The following is a 14186-nucleotide window of genomic DNA, read 5'->3' as shown; positions in this document are numbered from 1 at the left end:
CTGCACTTAGCCCTTGGCGTGGAGTCTGGTAATAATCTTGGCAGGTGTTTCATTACCTCTACCATATTATCTGCTCCCCAGCCTTCCCTTTTGCCTAGAATACTGCAGTCTGATCCTGGATACATCCAATGCAAGTGTCTTTTTCCAGAAAAAGTCCTATCTCTAAGATCTGCATGCTTAACAACTGAGGTCCAAGAAAAATCCCACAGTGTGATTTGCTATGAGACTTCTGTGTCTAATGGTCACCTCCTTCGAAGCAGTATCTTTTGCCAAATTCTTAAGAACTGTCCGACAAAACATTCTGTCAGCATGGAAAAGGCAGGGTTTTTTTCTTGGATATATTCATATTCCTCTCCGGGCAAACAAGAACTTCCTTATCCTGGTGGATCACCACACCAGCTTTAACAGTGGAAACATTTTTCATTCCTTAAAACTGACGTTCTTACAACAGCTGCAAGTCTGGTAGGCTGGGGAGGAGTCTCCCAATCCTTGGAAGTTCAGGAACCCTGGTCAAGAGAGGAAACCAAACTCCTCAACATTTTGAGCTCAGAGCAGTCAGTTGGTCCCTCCAGCACTGGGCTCGCTTTCTAAAGGGACACCCAACTTGGGTGCAGTGAGACCAGTGGCGTCACTATGGAGGTGCGTTGGGTGCGGTCCGCACCGGGTGACACCTGCCAGAGGGGTGACACCACTTAAGCCTAAACCTCCCTACCTTTCTGAAATGCCCGCGGCGAGTGCTGGTTGTCTAGGTTACGGGCAAAACTTTGTATGGTAGCCGGGATGTCTCTCCAGCTGCCTCTGCAGTCTTCACTTGTCGTGTGTGTGTACGGAGAGTACACTGGAGCCGCCCCTCCTCCTCTTGCTGTGATGTTTACTTCCTATACACGGGAGAGGGACACACCACGCTGCTGAATGGCATTCTCTGTCAGCATAGGAGAAGCTGGTACAAGTTAAATTGCAGGTAACTCTTCCACTGCTGGCACATTATCACTGGGATCGTTCATGTTCTTTTTAACTTTAAGAAAATTGAACTTCAACAGTATTTTACAGTGTACAGTCTCTTGTACGCTACAGAAGCATGTCCGCAGTCTCTAACACCCTCTGTACCATGTCCGCAGTCTCTAACACCCTCTGTACCATGTCCGCAGTCTCTAACACCCTCTGTACCATGTCCGCAGTCTCTAACACCCTCTGTACCATGTCCGCAGTCTCTAACACCCTCTGTACCATGTCCGCAGTCTCTAACACCCTCTGTACCATGTCCGCAGTCTCCAACACCCTCTGTACCATGTCCGCAGTCTCTAACACCCTCTGTACCATGTCCGCAGTCTCCAACACCCTCTGTACCATGTCCGCAGTCTCTAACACCCTCTGTACCATGTCCGCAGTCTCTAACACCCTCTGTACCATGTCCGCAGTCTCTAACACCCTCTGTACCATGTCCGCAGTCTCCAACACCCTCTGTACCATGTCCGCAGTCTCCAACACCCTCTGTACCATGTCCGCAGTCTCTAACACCCTCTGTACCATGTCCGCAGTCTCTAACACCCTCTGTACCATGTCCGCAGTCTCTAACACCCTCTGTACCATGTCCGCAGTCTCTAACACCCTCTGTACCATGTCCGCAGTCTCTGACCATCTCCTGTATAATGTCCGCAGTTTCTGAAAGTCTCTTGTATCATGCCTGTAGTCTCTGACAGTCTCCTGTATAATGTCTGCAGTCTCTGAAAGTCTCTTGTATCATGCCTGTAGTCTCTGACAGTCTCTTGTATCATGTCCGCAGTCTCTGACAGTCTCTTGTATCATGTCAGCAGTCTCTGACCATCTCCTGTATCATGTCTGTAGTCTCTGACCGTCCCTTGTATTACTGCTCCTAGGGACTGAGCCATTAGGAAGTGCCTAACCTGCTATCCTGTAGGCCTTTTTGACCGTCGCAACCTGCTCCAAAAATCTGAGCTGATCTGCTGCCCGACACGAATATAGGGGGGGGGGGGGGGTGACACCATGTTTTACCGCACCAGGTGACAGCAACCCTAGTGACGCCACTGAGTGAGACAATGCCACAACAGTGGCAAATATTAACCATCAAGTGGACAAGGAGCCTGGCTGTCTTGTAGGAAACAAACCAGATTCTCCCATGGACAGAAAGTCACTAACCGGCAATTTCCGTATTCCACATCCCAGGTGTGGACAATTGGCAGACAGAATATCTAATTCGCAAACCACTTGGACCAAGGGGAATGGGCTCTCCATCCAAATGAGTTCAATCTGATATGCCAAAGATGGACTACAGACATGAACATCCTTGCCTCTAGATAGAACAAGCTTCCTCTATTTGTTGACCGAACCAAGTAACCTCTAGTTCTTGCCTCAGATGCCCTAGCTCTGGTCCCAGTTCAGGCTAATTTATGCCTTCCCTCCCTCTATTTCTGCCTGAGCCATAAAGGAGAGCAAAAGTGGAAAATTGTGATTCTACTTGCTTTGAACTGGCCCAGAAGATGCTGGTACAAAGACATACTCAGACATCTAGCAGACAATCCCTGGCTTCTTCACAACAGGCCAGATCTGCTATCACAAGGCCCTCTGCAGGTTTCTTCACAGTCCTTCGCTTTAGCAGCATGGCTGTTGAAACCCAGGTCTTAAAAGATAGAGGGATTCAGTCCCAGAGATTCTCTGCCTCACTTTTTTGCCTTGCTACAAAGAGATCTTGACCAATCTAGCGCTTGGCACTGGCAGGTATTGGCCTTATCTACAGTGCATCTGGAAAGTATTCACAGCGTTTCACTTTTTCCATTTTTTATGTTACAGCCTTATTCCTACGTGGATTAAATTTTCTCAATTCTACAAACAATACCCCATAATGACAATGTGAAAGAAGTTTATTTTGAAATCTGCAAATTTATTAAACTAAAAAAATACCACATGTACATAAGTATTCACAGCTTTTGCTCAATACTTTGTTCAAGCACTTTTGGCACCAATTACAGCCTCAAGTCTTTTTAAATATGATGCTACAAGCTTGGCACATCTATTTTTGGCAGTTTCTCCCATTCTTCTTTGCAGGACCTCTCAGGCTCCATCAGGTTGGATGGGGAGCGGCTGTGCACAGCCATTTCAGATCTCCCCAGAGATGTTCAATCGGGTTCATGTCTGGGCTCTGGCTGGGCCACTCAAGGATATTTACAGAGTTGTCCCGTAGCCACTCCTTTTATCTTGGCTGTGCTTAGTGTTGTTGTCCTGTTGGAAGATAAACCTCCCCAGTCTAAGGTCCAGAGCGCTCTGGAGCAGGTATTAATCAAGAATGTCTCTGCTGCATTCATCTTTCCCTCGATCCTGACTAGTCTCCCAGTAACTGCCGCTGAAAAACCTTCCCACAGCATGATGCTGTCACCACCATGCTTCACTGTAGGGATGGTATCGGCCAGGTGATAAGCGGTGCCTGGTTTCCTCCAGACATGACACTTGCCATTAAGGCTAAAGAGTTCAGTCTTTCATCAGACTAGGGAATTTTGCTTCTCATGGTCTGAGAGTCCTTCAGGTGTCTTTTGGCAAACTCCAGGTGGGCTGTCATGTGCCTTTTATGGAGGAGTGGCTTCAGTCTAGCCACTGTACCATACAGGCCTGTTTGGTGGAGTTTTGCAGAGATGGTTGTTCCTCTGGAAGTTTCTCCCCTCTCCACAGAGAAAAGCTGGAGCTTTGTCAGAGTGACCATCGGGTTCTTGGTCACCTCCCTGACTAAGGCCCTTCTCTCCTTCTCCCCCGATCACTGTTTGACTGGGCGGCCTGCTCTTGAAATAGTCCTGGTGATTCCAAACATATGAAAATATTGAATAAGTGAAGCGCTGTGAATAATTTCCAGGTACACTGTATCTACTACTTTTTTTTAAGGGCCTTTGACTGCACGTGTGAAAACCTGTATTTTACACAAATAAAAATGTTCTTTCTATGCCTTGTTAACACCACAATACTAGTATCATGTGCAATTTTTTTTTGCGCATGAACTCACTGAAACATGCATGAAAACTGATGTAAACTCGTCTCTCCAAGTGAAATCTTTTTTTTTTTTTTTTTTCTGTGTGTATGATGTGAATGTGGTCTTAAACTTTCCTAGAGTTTATCTTCAAACGGTGTCAGATACTTCAATGTAAAACAGAACCAAAGAAAATTCCCAGCTCAGCTTGTCAGCCAGCCTGCAACCAACTAAATGAACCTAATGGCTTGCGTTAACAGGAGTTTAGCTTGCACACATTTACAAATACATGCGTAAGCTGCTGTGAACAAATGGTGCCTGTACGTCTGCATTACTACCTTAGAATTGTTAGGCCGGGTCAGATTAACTTTACTTTTCTGTTAAAACTTTCTGAAGAAGCTTTTACTTGTATATTATTTTATTGCTTTTTCTGTAAGCCACTTTTCAAATATATTAACCCCTTAAGCCCCGGAAGATTTTACCCCCTTCCTGACCAGGGGGTATTTTGCGATTCGGCACTGCGTGACTTTAACGGACAATTGCGCCGTCGTGCGACGCTGTACCTAAACTAATTTGACGTCCTTTTTTTCCCACAAACAGAGCTTTCTTTTGGTGGTATTTGATCACCTGTGCGATTTTTTTTTTTTTTTTTTTTTTTTTTTTTTTTATCATGCGCTATAAACAAAAAAAGAGCGTCAATTTTGCAAAAATAGCAATATTTTTCACATTTTTTTATATGAAATTCCCCAAAAAAAATGTAAAAATCAAAATTTATTAACATTTTCGGACAATTTGTTTTATGCTACATATGTTTGGTAAAAAAATCGCAAAAAGCGTATTTTGATTGGTTTGCGCAAAGGGAAAGATTTTTGTTGTTTTTTTTTTTTAACGCATAATGGCGGCGATCTGCGATTTTTTTTTTTTTTTTTTTTTTGCGGGACTGCGACAGATCGGACCCTTGACTGACATTTCTGACACTTTTGGGGTTACCAGTGACATTTCTACAGTAATCCGTGCTATACATATGCACTGTTACTGTAAAATTACACTGGCAGTGAAGGGGTTAACTTTTTTGAGAGGGAGGGGCTGTGTGTGTGTCCCTAGGGGCGTGATTCTAACTGTGATTGGCTGTGGCTTGGGCTGTAGGAACAATGATCAACGGTCCTACATAGTAGAACCGTGTGATTGTTTCTACACAGGGGAGAATGACAGGCGGCTTGTTTACACTAGCCGCCTGACTTTCTCCCTCTGCAGCGGCGATCGCAGAGTGACCGGCAGACATCGGGTCCGCCGGTCACACGCGCGGGGGGGTCCGTGACCACGCGGAAGCGCTCACTCGCTCCCTAGACCTTCACAGGCTAGCGACGTAGATCTACGTCACTTTGCTTGTGAGGGGCTGACTGCCGACGTAAATCGTCATTAGGCAGTCGGCAAGTGGTTAAAAAGGAAAAAAAGCCCAACAGGGATTTTTTAGGCGTAGGCCAACCAAGTATTAAAACAAAGTCCTTGTTGCCTCTATTGTATTCAGACACTATGCTATTGCTGGCTTGGTCATACATGATGGCTCTTCTTTTTTACGATCCTTGTGAGCAGTCATTTCTGACGCCATTCTGACCATTGAAAAACATCTAAACCTTTTTGTGCCTTGCTATTCCATATGTTGATTATTCTACAGCATACTCTAACTTTTGGGCCACTTCTTCCCTGGGAGGGGCTTATCCAGGAGGTCTAGGCTATCACTTTAACCACATCAGCCCCGGAAGGTTTTACCCCCCCCCCCCCCCCTTAATGACCAGGCCATTTTTTTGCGATACCCCACTGCTTTGCTTTAACTGACAATTGCGCGGTCGTGCGATGCTGTACCCAAATAAAATTGATGTCCTTTTTTTCTCACAGATGAGCTCTTTTGGTGGGATTTGATCATCTCTGCGTTTTTTGTTTATAGCACAAAAAAAAAAAAAAAAAGACTGACAATTTTGAAGAAAAAAACAATATTTTTTGCTTTCTGCTATAAAACACATCATGTAAAGCAACTAAAATCAAATTTCTTTCAGTTTAGGCCGATTTGTGTTTTGCTTCATTATTTTGTTAAAAAACCCAAGAGCATATATTGGGTTGCGCAAAAGTTATAGCATTTACAAACTATGGGATAGATTTTTGGACTTCATTGTTTTTATTAGTAATGGCGGCGATCAGCATTTTTTTTTTTTTTTTTATATTGATATTGCAGTAGACAAATCTGACACCCAAGTACATTTTTGGGGACCAGTGACACTAATACAGTAATCAGTGCTAAATATGCACTGTTACCGTATAAATGACACTGGCAGGGAAGGGGTTAACATCAGGGGCGATCAAGGGGTTAAGTGTGCTCCTAGGGGATGCCTACTAACTGTAGGGGGACTGGACTGACTGCAGGAAGAGAGATCTGTGTTCCTGATAAGTAGGAACACACAATCTTTCCCTTCCTGTCTGACAGAACATCCTTCTGCCTTGATTACATAGGCAAACAGCCTATGTAATCACAATCGCAGGTGGCCAGCGGCAGACTGGCTCCCGCAGCGTCTAATCACAGCAGGAATGCGGCTTCGGCGGCGCACCCGCCCCAGGGCCCTAAAACAAAGTCACGTATATGTACGTGATTTTATTTATTATTTTATTTCAGGTACTTGTATAGCGCTGTCAATTTACTCAGCGCTTTACATATACATTACACATTCACATCAGTCCCTGCCCTCAAGTAGCGTACAATCTAAGGTCCCTAACTCACATTCGTACATGCATAGTAGGGCCAATTTTTTACAGGATCCAATTAACCTACCAGCATGTCTTTGGAGTGTGGGAGGAAACCGGAGTACCCGGAGGAAACCCACGCAGGCACAGGGATTTTGCGCTTAAGGGCAGCCCTGCCGCAGTATATGTACGTGGGCTGGTCCTTAAGTGGTTAACTGACATATACTAACTGACATATACTAAAATTAAACTGTGCTCTTCTCTTCCCCTGAAGAAGAAATTATATCAGATTTCGAAACATGTTGGGATGCTTCTGTGAACGATGACCTTATTTGGCCTCTTATTGTAGGAGGCCAACTTTTTGTGCCAGATCATGAGCATTTCTTGTATAAAATGTATGTTACTGTGTCTTTAATTAATTATACCTTTGTTTTTATGAGTATGGTGATATGATTCACCATTTTGTTATATTCTTAAAGAAAACGATTGATTTTGTATATTTTTCACATTTTCCAGTAATACTTGGTTGGCCTATGCCTAAAAAAAAAATCCCTGTAAAGCTTTCTCTTTTTTCGATTTCACTTTTTTGGGATTTGGCAATATGCCTCCAGTAGCAAAAAACACCCAACTAGTCGCAGTTATACTTTTCAAAAAAAATTGGTCTTAAATATCTTTAAAAACACAAAAAATACTTTTCTCTTACGTCCTCTGACAGTCGCCGCCCACTCATTCAGTCTTCACCAATGGGTATTGACCTCTTATCCATAGTAGCAAGCTAGGCATAAGACTTGTTAAAAACAGTAATTTACATAGACACACCTATGGGGGCTGTCCCACTGGTCCAATACCCCCATTATCAGCCATCCCAACTCAGTTTGTCTTCTGCCTAGTTAAGGAGTAAGATAGGCTTCCCTGTGCTGGGGCTACGGTCTCAGCCTTTTCTTCTATTTTATGATTTTGTCTGCAAATGTGTTTTCTTTGCACTACTAGCTGTTTATTTGTCAGCGTTTAGTTAGTCGGATCTTCGGATGACGGTGTTGCGGAGCTGGGAGTCGCACTGGTCGTCCTGGTGATCCAGGACAGAGGGCCTTATGGAATCCCAGCCCGCCATTGAGCGTTTAGCAGGCTATGTGTACGCCCTGCCTCGCAAACGACCTGTCCCTGTCCTCAGGGATGAAATCCCGCGAGGTGGCCACCTCGCTTGGACGTCTCAACCTTGGTTTCGTGTGTTACTAGTGTCCTGCGTTTTTGGCTGATGGCACCCCCACCGCCTTGGGTGGGAGGCTTCCCGTCGATGAGAGGCGCCCACACCATCGGGTACGGTAAGTACATTCTGTGTGGGGCCTCTGTCTGGGGATGGCAGTCTGCTGTGTCTGTGGTATCCCCTCATGTCTGTGCGTTCGGGGCTTCCTTACTCCCGGTCCCTGCGGGGGCTCTATCGCGTCTGGGACGCTATAGGGGGGTTGTGGGGGTCCCTATCCTGAGTGACACTATTTTTGTGTGTGTTTGGGTGCAGACATGTACGGCGGCCGCCGCTGCGGGGTTAAAGACAGCGGGTCCGCCATTTTTGGTGTGGGCAGCTGCTTGGCTTCACTTTGGGCACTTCTGCAGCGATGTATGTAGTGAGTTTTGGCGCCTTCCGGCGCCATCTTGTGTGTGGCAATGTGTTTTCGGCTGTGCACATGTCGGCGGCCATTTTCCCGGAGCCTCCCATTGCTTTCTATGGGCAACCATTTTCCCTTAGCCTGAATCCAGTTCAGCCTCCTGTGGTGTGACATCACTTCCTTTCTCATACAGAGGAAATCGTCAGACAAGCGTGGTAACACTTGTGGGGTCTGTCTTTGCTGTTTTATTCCTGCCTGAGGGGTTTTTCAGTGTTAGTCCTTGATAGCGGTGTACTGCGGTGGGATCACTGTGCGACTTAAAGGGCCAGCACCATATAAAATTTTTTCTTAGTCCCAGGACAGCAAATTTCCCCCAGCTTTGGTGGATGATTCAGGCTCCTCTGAATCTTCTACACTTACTGCTGCACTTGCGACTTTTGCGTCCAAAGTGGATCTTTTGATGGCTGAACAGGATTCTAGGAAAAGGCTGTTTTCTCACTCTTCTGATTCTAAAGCCCCGTACACACGTACCGGTTGTCGTCATACAAACGTCGGCGGACGAAAGATCTGCCGATTGTACGCTTGTTAGTATGGTGCCTCCGACAGCTGTCTGCGCACATTCTGCGGACAAGAGTCTTTCTTGCAAACATGAAAATTTTTGTATGCCGACACCAGAACGGACGATTGTTCGCCAGTCAGTACAGAATTCTGCCGACAGACCGCAGATTTGCAAGACTGGGCATGCTCAGAAAAGAAAAAACGCAGGGAAAGTTAACCATTACATGACATCACTTCTGCAGTCAGCTGAAGTCGGCGGACAACATTCTTGTGCTGTCTTTGCACTTTTCAACAGACATCGACATCCCGGGAAGAAAAGACGAACGTTTGTATGACGACGATCGGTACGTGTGTACGGGGCTTTAGTCTGACATGGTTGCCGTAGATAGTGTGCCCCTTGAAGGGTCTCCTTCCTCCCAGTCTGAAGGGGAGGCGGAGGATGAGGAGGGGAGTGATTCACCCCCTGGGATGGCCGGGGAGCGCGCTGCTATGGCTGCGCTGATTACTGCCGTGAAAGATGCACTACATTTAGAGGATGAGCCCAATCCCCTGGGCAGGAGGTCCTCCTTTGTTACCCGCAGATCCCAAAAGGCGGCGCAGGTGTTTCCTTGCCCCGCTGAGTTTCTCGAAACTGTGAATGAACAATGGCGCAATTTGAAGCGCAATTTTTTGGTGCCTAAACGGTTTTCAACTCCGTTACCCCTTTGCGTCTCCTACGGATTTGCGCTGGTCTGTGGCCCCTAAAGTGGATCACACTGTGTCCAGATTGAACAAGTCCACTCTGGTACCCACCGAGGATTCTCCGGTGTTTAGGGACCCTACGGATAGGATATGCTTATATGGTGGCGGGTTCTATGCTGAAACCTATTTTTGCCTCCGTCATGGTGTCTCAAGCGGTGGCAGATTGGACCAAGGTGCTTAGGCGCACTCTCGTGGCTGATTCTGCTCCCCCTACTACTTTGGAGATGGTGGACCAGATTGATCAAGCGGTTATGTATCTGTGTGACGTGGCCTTGGATGAGGCCCCGTTAGCAGCGTGCCTGTCTGGTGTCGCGGTCCTTAACCGTCGCTTGATTTGGCTAAAGAGCTGGTCGGCTGACCAGACTTCTAGGAAGACGGTGTCCGACATCCCTCATACGGGGATTCGTCTTTTTGGGGAATCCCTGGACGAATTGGTTAGAGTCACTGGGGGCAAGAACACTCTGCTGCCCCAGAATCCTAGGGGTAAGTTCTTCCGCGGTAAGCGGGGCCCTTCCTTTAAACCAAATCAGGGGCCCTTTCGTGCCTTCCAAGCACAAGACAAGGGGAAACCCTTCAAGGGCCATGGTGGCCAGAGAAAGCCCTGGGCGGGCAAGCCTAATGCCACCCAGGCTGGTGCAGCGGCCCAGTCCGCCAGTGCCTGAAGGGGCGCCCTCGCCCGTTCCAGGGGTGGGGGGGATGTCTGCACGGTTTTCCCGAACCTTGGTTGCTCCGGAATTCGGACAGGTGGGTTCAGGAAATCATTAGATCCGGTTACAAGATCGAATTCCTTTCGCGACCAGCGGACAGATTCTTTCCCTCAAATCTTCATTTGAGCCCAGATCGGTTGCAAGATCTTCATCGGGTGGTGCAGGATCTCCTCACCCAGGGGGTAATCGTCCCGGTGCCACATCGGGACCGATTTCGGGGGTTTTACTCCAATCTGTTCACTGTGCCCAGAAAGGAGGGCAAGGTGCGTCTGATTCTGGACTTGAAAGCTCTCAAACGCTTTGAGCGCGTTCAGAAACTCCGCATGGAATCACTCCGCTCGGTGGTGGCTTCCTTGAGTCCGGGAGATTTCTTGGCTTCTATCGACCTGAAGGATGCATATTTGCACATCCCCATATTTGAGGGTCATCAGAGGTACCTCCTATTCGCTATCGCGGAGGAACACTATAAGTTTGTGGCGTTACCTTTCGGTCTCGCCTCGGCTCCAAGGGTGTTTACCAAAGTACTGGCTCCTATTCTGGGCCTGTTACGGGCTCAGGGCATCGCGATTTTGGGATATCTGGATGATCTCCTGTTAAGGTCGAGTGCCAGTCAGAGCCTGCTGCGCGATCTGTCCACGACGGTTCAGACACTCCAGGAGTTCGGCTGCACCATCAACGTTCCGAAGTCGACTTTGTCTCCTTCGGTTCGTCTCCCATATTTTGGGATGGTCCTGAACTCTGCCCAAGCGAAGGTGTTTTGTCTACTGGAGGACACGTTCTGGACCCTGCAGGACGAGGTCAGGTCCCTCAGGGACAACGAGTCCTCGTCACTCAGGACCTGTATGTGGTTCCTAGGGTTGATGGTGGTGTCAGCTTTCGAGGCGATACCGTTTGCACAGTTTCACACGCGGTCTCTCCCAGGCGGAGATACTGGCCAGATGGGACAGACTCCCTCAGTCCTTGGACCGGAGGGTGTCTGAGTCGCCAAACCAGAGTGGATCTTCTGTGGTGGCTCCAGTCTCCGGCCGTAGCGGAGGGAAAATCCTTCTGGCCTTTGCTGTGGATGGTGATTACCACGGATGCCAGCCTGTCGGGCTGAGGTGGCGTTCTGGGCACTCTGTCTGCCCAGGGCACTTGGTCGGAGGAGGAATCCTCCCTACCAATAAACGGGTGCAGACAGACAATGCCACTGCGGTGGCTTACATCAATCACCAAGGGGGCACCAGGAGTGCCCGGGCGGCCCAGGAAGTGACCAGTATTCTGTCTTGGGCCGAGACTCTCGTCTCAGCGATTTCGGCAGTTCACATTCCGGGTGTGTAGAATTGGCAGGCCGATTATCTGAGCCGCCAGACCCTGGACCAGGGGGAATGGTCCCTGCACCCGGAGGTGTTTCAGATGCTGTGTGCGAAATGGGGATCCCCGGATGTGGATCTGTTCGCGTCCCAGCTAAACAACAAGGTGGAAAGTTTGTGGCAAAAACGTGCGATCCTCTGGCAGACGCCTCGGTTGCGCTGGTGGTGCCTTGGCAGCGGTATCGTCTGATATATGCCTTTCCCCCGATTCAGTTGTCCAGGTTCCTTCGCAGGTTGATCTCGAAGTTAGTGATTCTGGTGGCCCCAGACTGGCCGCGCCGGTCCTGGTACGCGGACATCATTCAACTGGCCGTCGAGCCTCCATGGCGGCTACCGTTGCGAGACAATCTACTGTCTCATGGACCGATCTTTCATCCTGCTTTACAGTCGCTGGCTTTAACGGCGTGGCTGTTGAAAGCCAGGTCCTGAGAGACGGGTCTCTCATCTGAAGTCATTCCTACTTTGCTCAAGGCTAGGAAAGCCTCGTCTGGTAAGATCTATTACCGTACCTGGAAGGCTTATTTTGCCTGGTGTGAATCCAGGGGCTTCCCTCCTCGTTCCAACTCGGTGGCGAGGGTGTTAGCTTTCCTGCAAACTGATGTGGACCAGCGCCTCGCGTTGACCACGATTAAGGGCCAGTTGTCAGCACTGGCCGTCCTCTTCCAGCGCCCCCTGGCGTCTAACTCTTTGATCCGCACCTTTGTTCAATGTGTAAGTCATTTGGCCCCTCCTAGGCGGGCGCCTCTACCTCCTTGGGACTTGAACTTGGTTCTGTCCGTTCTGCAATGTCCTCCCTTTGAAAACATCAGGGAAATTTCTTTGCCTCTGCTGTCAAAAAAGGTTGCTTTTCTGGTGGCGATCACTTCTGCCCGCAGAGTGTCGGAGTTGGCGGCCTTGTCTTGCCGCTCCCCTTACCTGGTGGTTCATAGGGATAAGGTGGTCCTACGACCTAACCAGTCCTTCCTTCCAAAGGTGGTTTCTGATTTTCATCTTAATGAGGACATTGTTTTGCCTTCACTTTGTGCGAATCCTAAACATCCTAGGGAGTTTGCCTTACATTCCTTGGATGTTGTCAGGGCGATCAGGGTTTACCTGTCGTCCACGGAATCCTTTCGGAAGTCGGATCCTCTTTTTGTGCTTCCTGAGGGACCTCGGAAGGGCATGGCTGCGTCTGCGGCGACCATTTCAGCATGGATCAGACAGACGATTGTACAGGCCTATTCGATTAAGGAACGGGTACCGCCCTTCCCTGTCAAGGCGCACTCTACCAGAGCGGTGAGTGCGTCATGGGCCTTCCGGCATCAGGCTTCGGTGGCCCAGATGTGCAAGGCTGCGACCTGGTCGTCTGTGCACACCTTTTCCAAATTCTATAGACTTTATGTTCTGGCGTCAGCTGATGCCTCCTTTTGGCCGCAAAGTTCTCTGTGCGGCAGTACTTTGAGGGGACCCTGGTTTTTTGCGGGTCCTTGACTGTTGGGGTTGTATGAGACACACGGAAGAGTTTATGAACCATAACAATAAAACTGATTACCTTCAGTACCCGTGAAGGGGCATACAGAAGTGGGGTGGAGCGGGCCTTAATCGCAGATAAAATCAGTAAATATCACAACTTGGACTCTCATTGAGTCCCGGCCCATTTGTTGCAGGGCTCCGCCATATGCAGGGTCCATGTGGGTATATGGAAACCCAAAGGAGTCACAAAGGGACGGGTGGGGATATTCACCTCAGAGAGAAAGAGAAGAAAGGATAGACAGTAAGCAGAGGGGAGTAGTAAAGATGGAGAATAGGAGAGGAAAGAAGAGCACCTCAGGACCATGAGCGACAAGCTCTTGGTGTTGATTATGCAGCAATTCCAATGCGGCTTTTACAGAATAACCTATGCAGTCCACTACCGTCTACAACTATCCAGCTCGGGGGTCCCCCTCTAAATATCTAAGCCACGGATTCCAGACCTTTTCAAAAAGTTGCATTTTATCATTGAGTATGGCCGAAAGGTGCTCATTGATCATTAACCAAGACAATTTTGCCTTTAGTAAGTCGAAGGGTATAGTTGCTGACTTCCATGACAGTGCAATCACTAACCTGGCCACCACAAATCTAAATCTAATTAGTAATTTGGCCCCCTTAGGGGCATCTACCACCATATTCCCCAATAACGCATGTCTCTGAGATTTCTGCAAGTTCACCTGGGTCAAGGCATAAATAAAATTGTACACCCGTATCAAATATCGTCTCACCTTGGGGCACTGCCACCACACATGGAATGTGGTGACAAAAAATACTTTTAATGAGAACTTGAACTGTGAAAGCCGTTCACAGAATAGTAAGCAAAGGGCTGGAGACCAGTTTAAAGTAGCCTCGCTGCAGTTGATCTTTTAGCCATTACTGACTCGCAATTCCCTGTCTCTGTGTAGTCAGCTTTTTGAGCAGAGGCAATGATTTGATCCTTATGTCAAAGCTGGTGATCTGATAACGGGTGAAGTTCTATTCAAGAAACCAATACTGAGGCACAGGGTGCTGT

The 14186-nt window shown here is 48.1% G+C and overlaps 1 protein-coding gene across 1 annotated transcript in view; it reads left to right on the top strand.

Moving 5' to 3' along the window:
- The window catches only part of ARIH1 (ariadne RBR E3 ubiquitin protein ligase 1), a 138195-nt gene that overhangs the window by 75300 nt on the left and 48709 nt on the right, over positions 1–14186 (top strand). The gene's annotated exons all lie outside the window — the stretch shown is intronic.

Source organism: Pelophylax lessonae (genome assembly GCF_965119305.1).
Source record: "Pelophylax lessonae genome assembly, chromosome: 4".
In the NCBI taxonomy this organism is placed as follows: Eukaryota; Metazoa; Chordata; class Amphibia; order Anura; family Ranidae; genus Pelophylax; species Pelophylax lessonae.
Note: the sequence above shows the minus strand (reverse complement) of the source record. Positions and strands in the feature narration are given on the sequence as shown.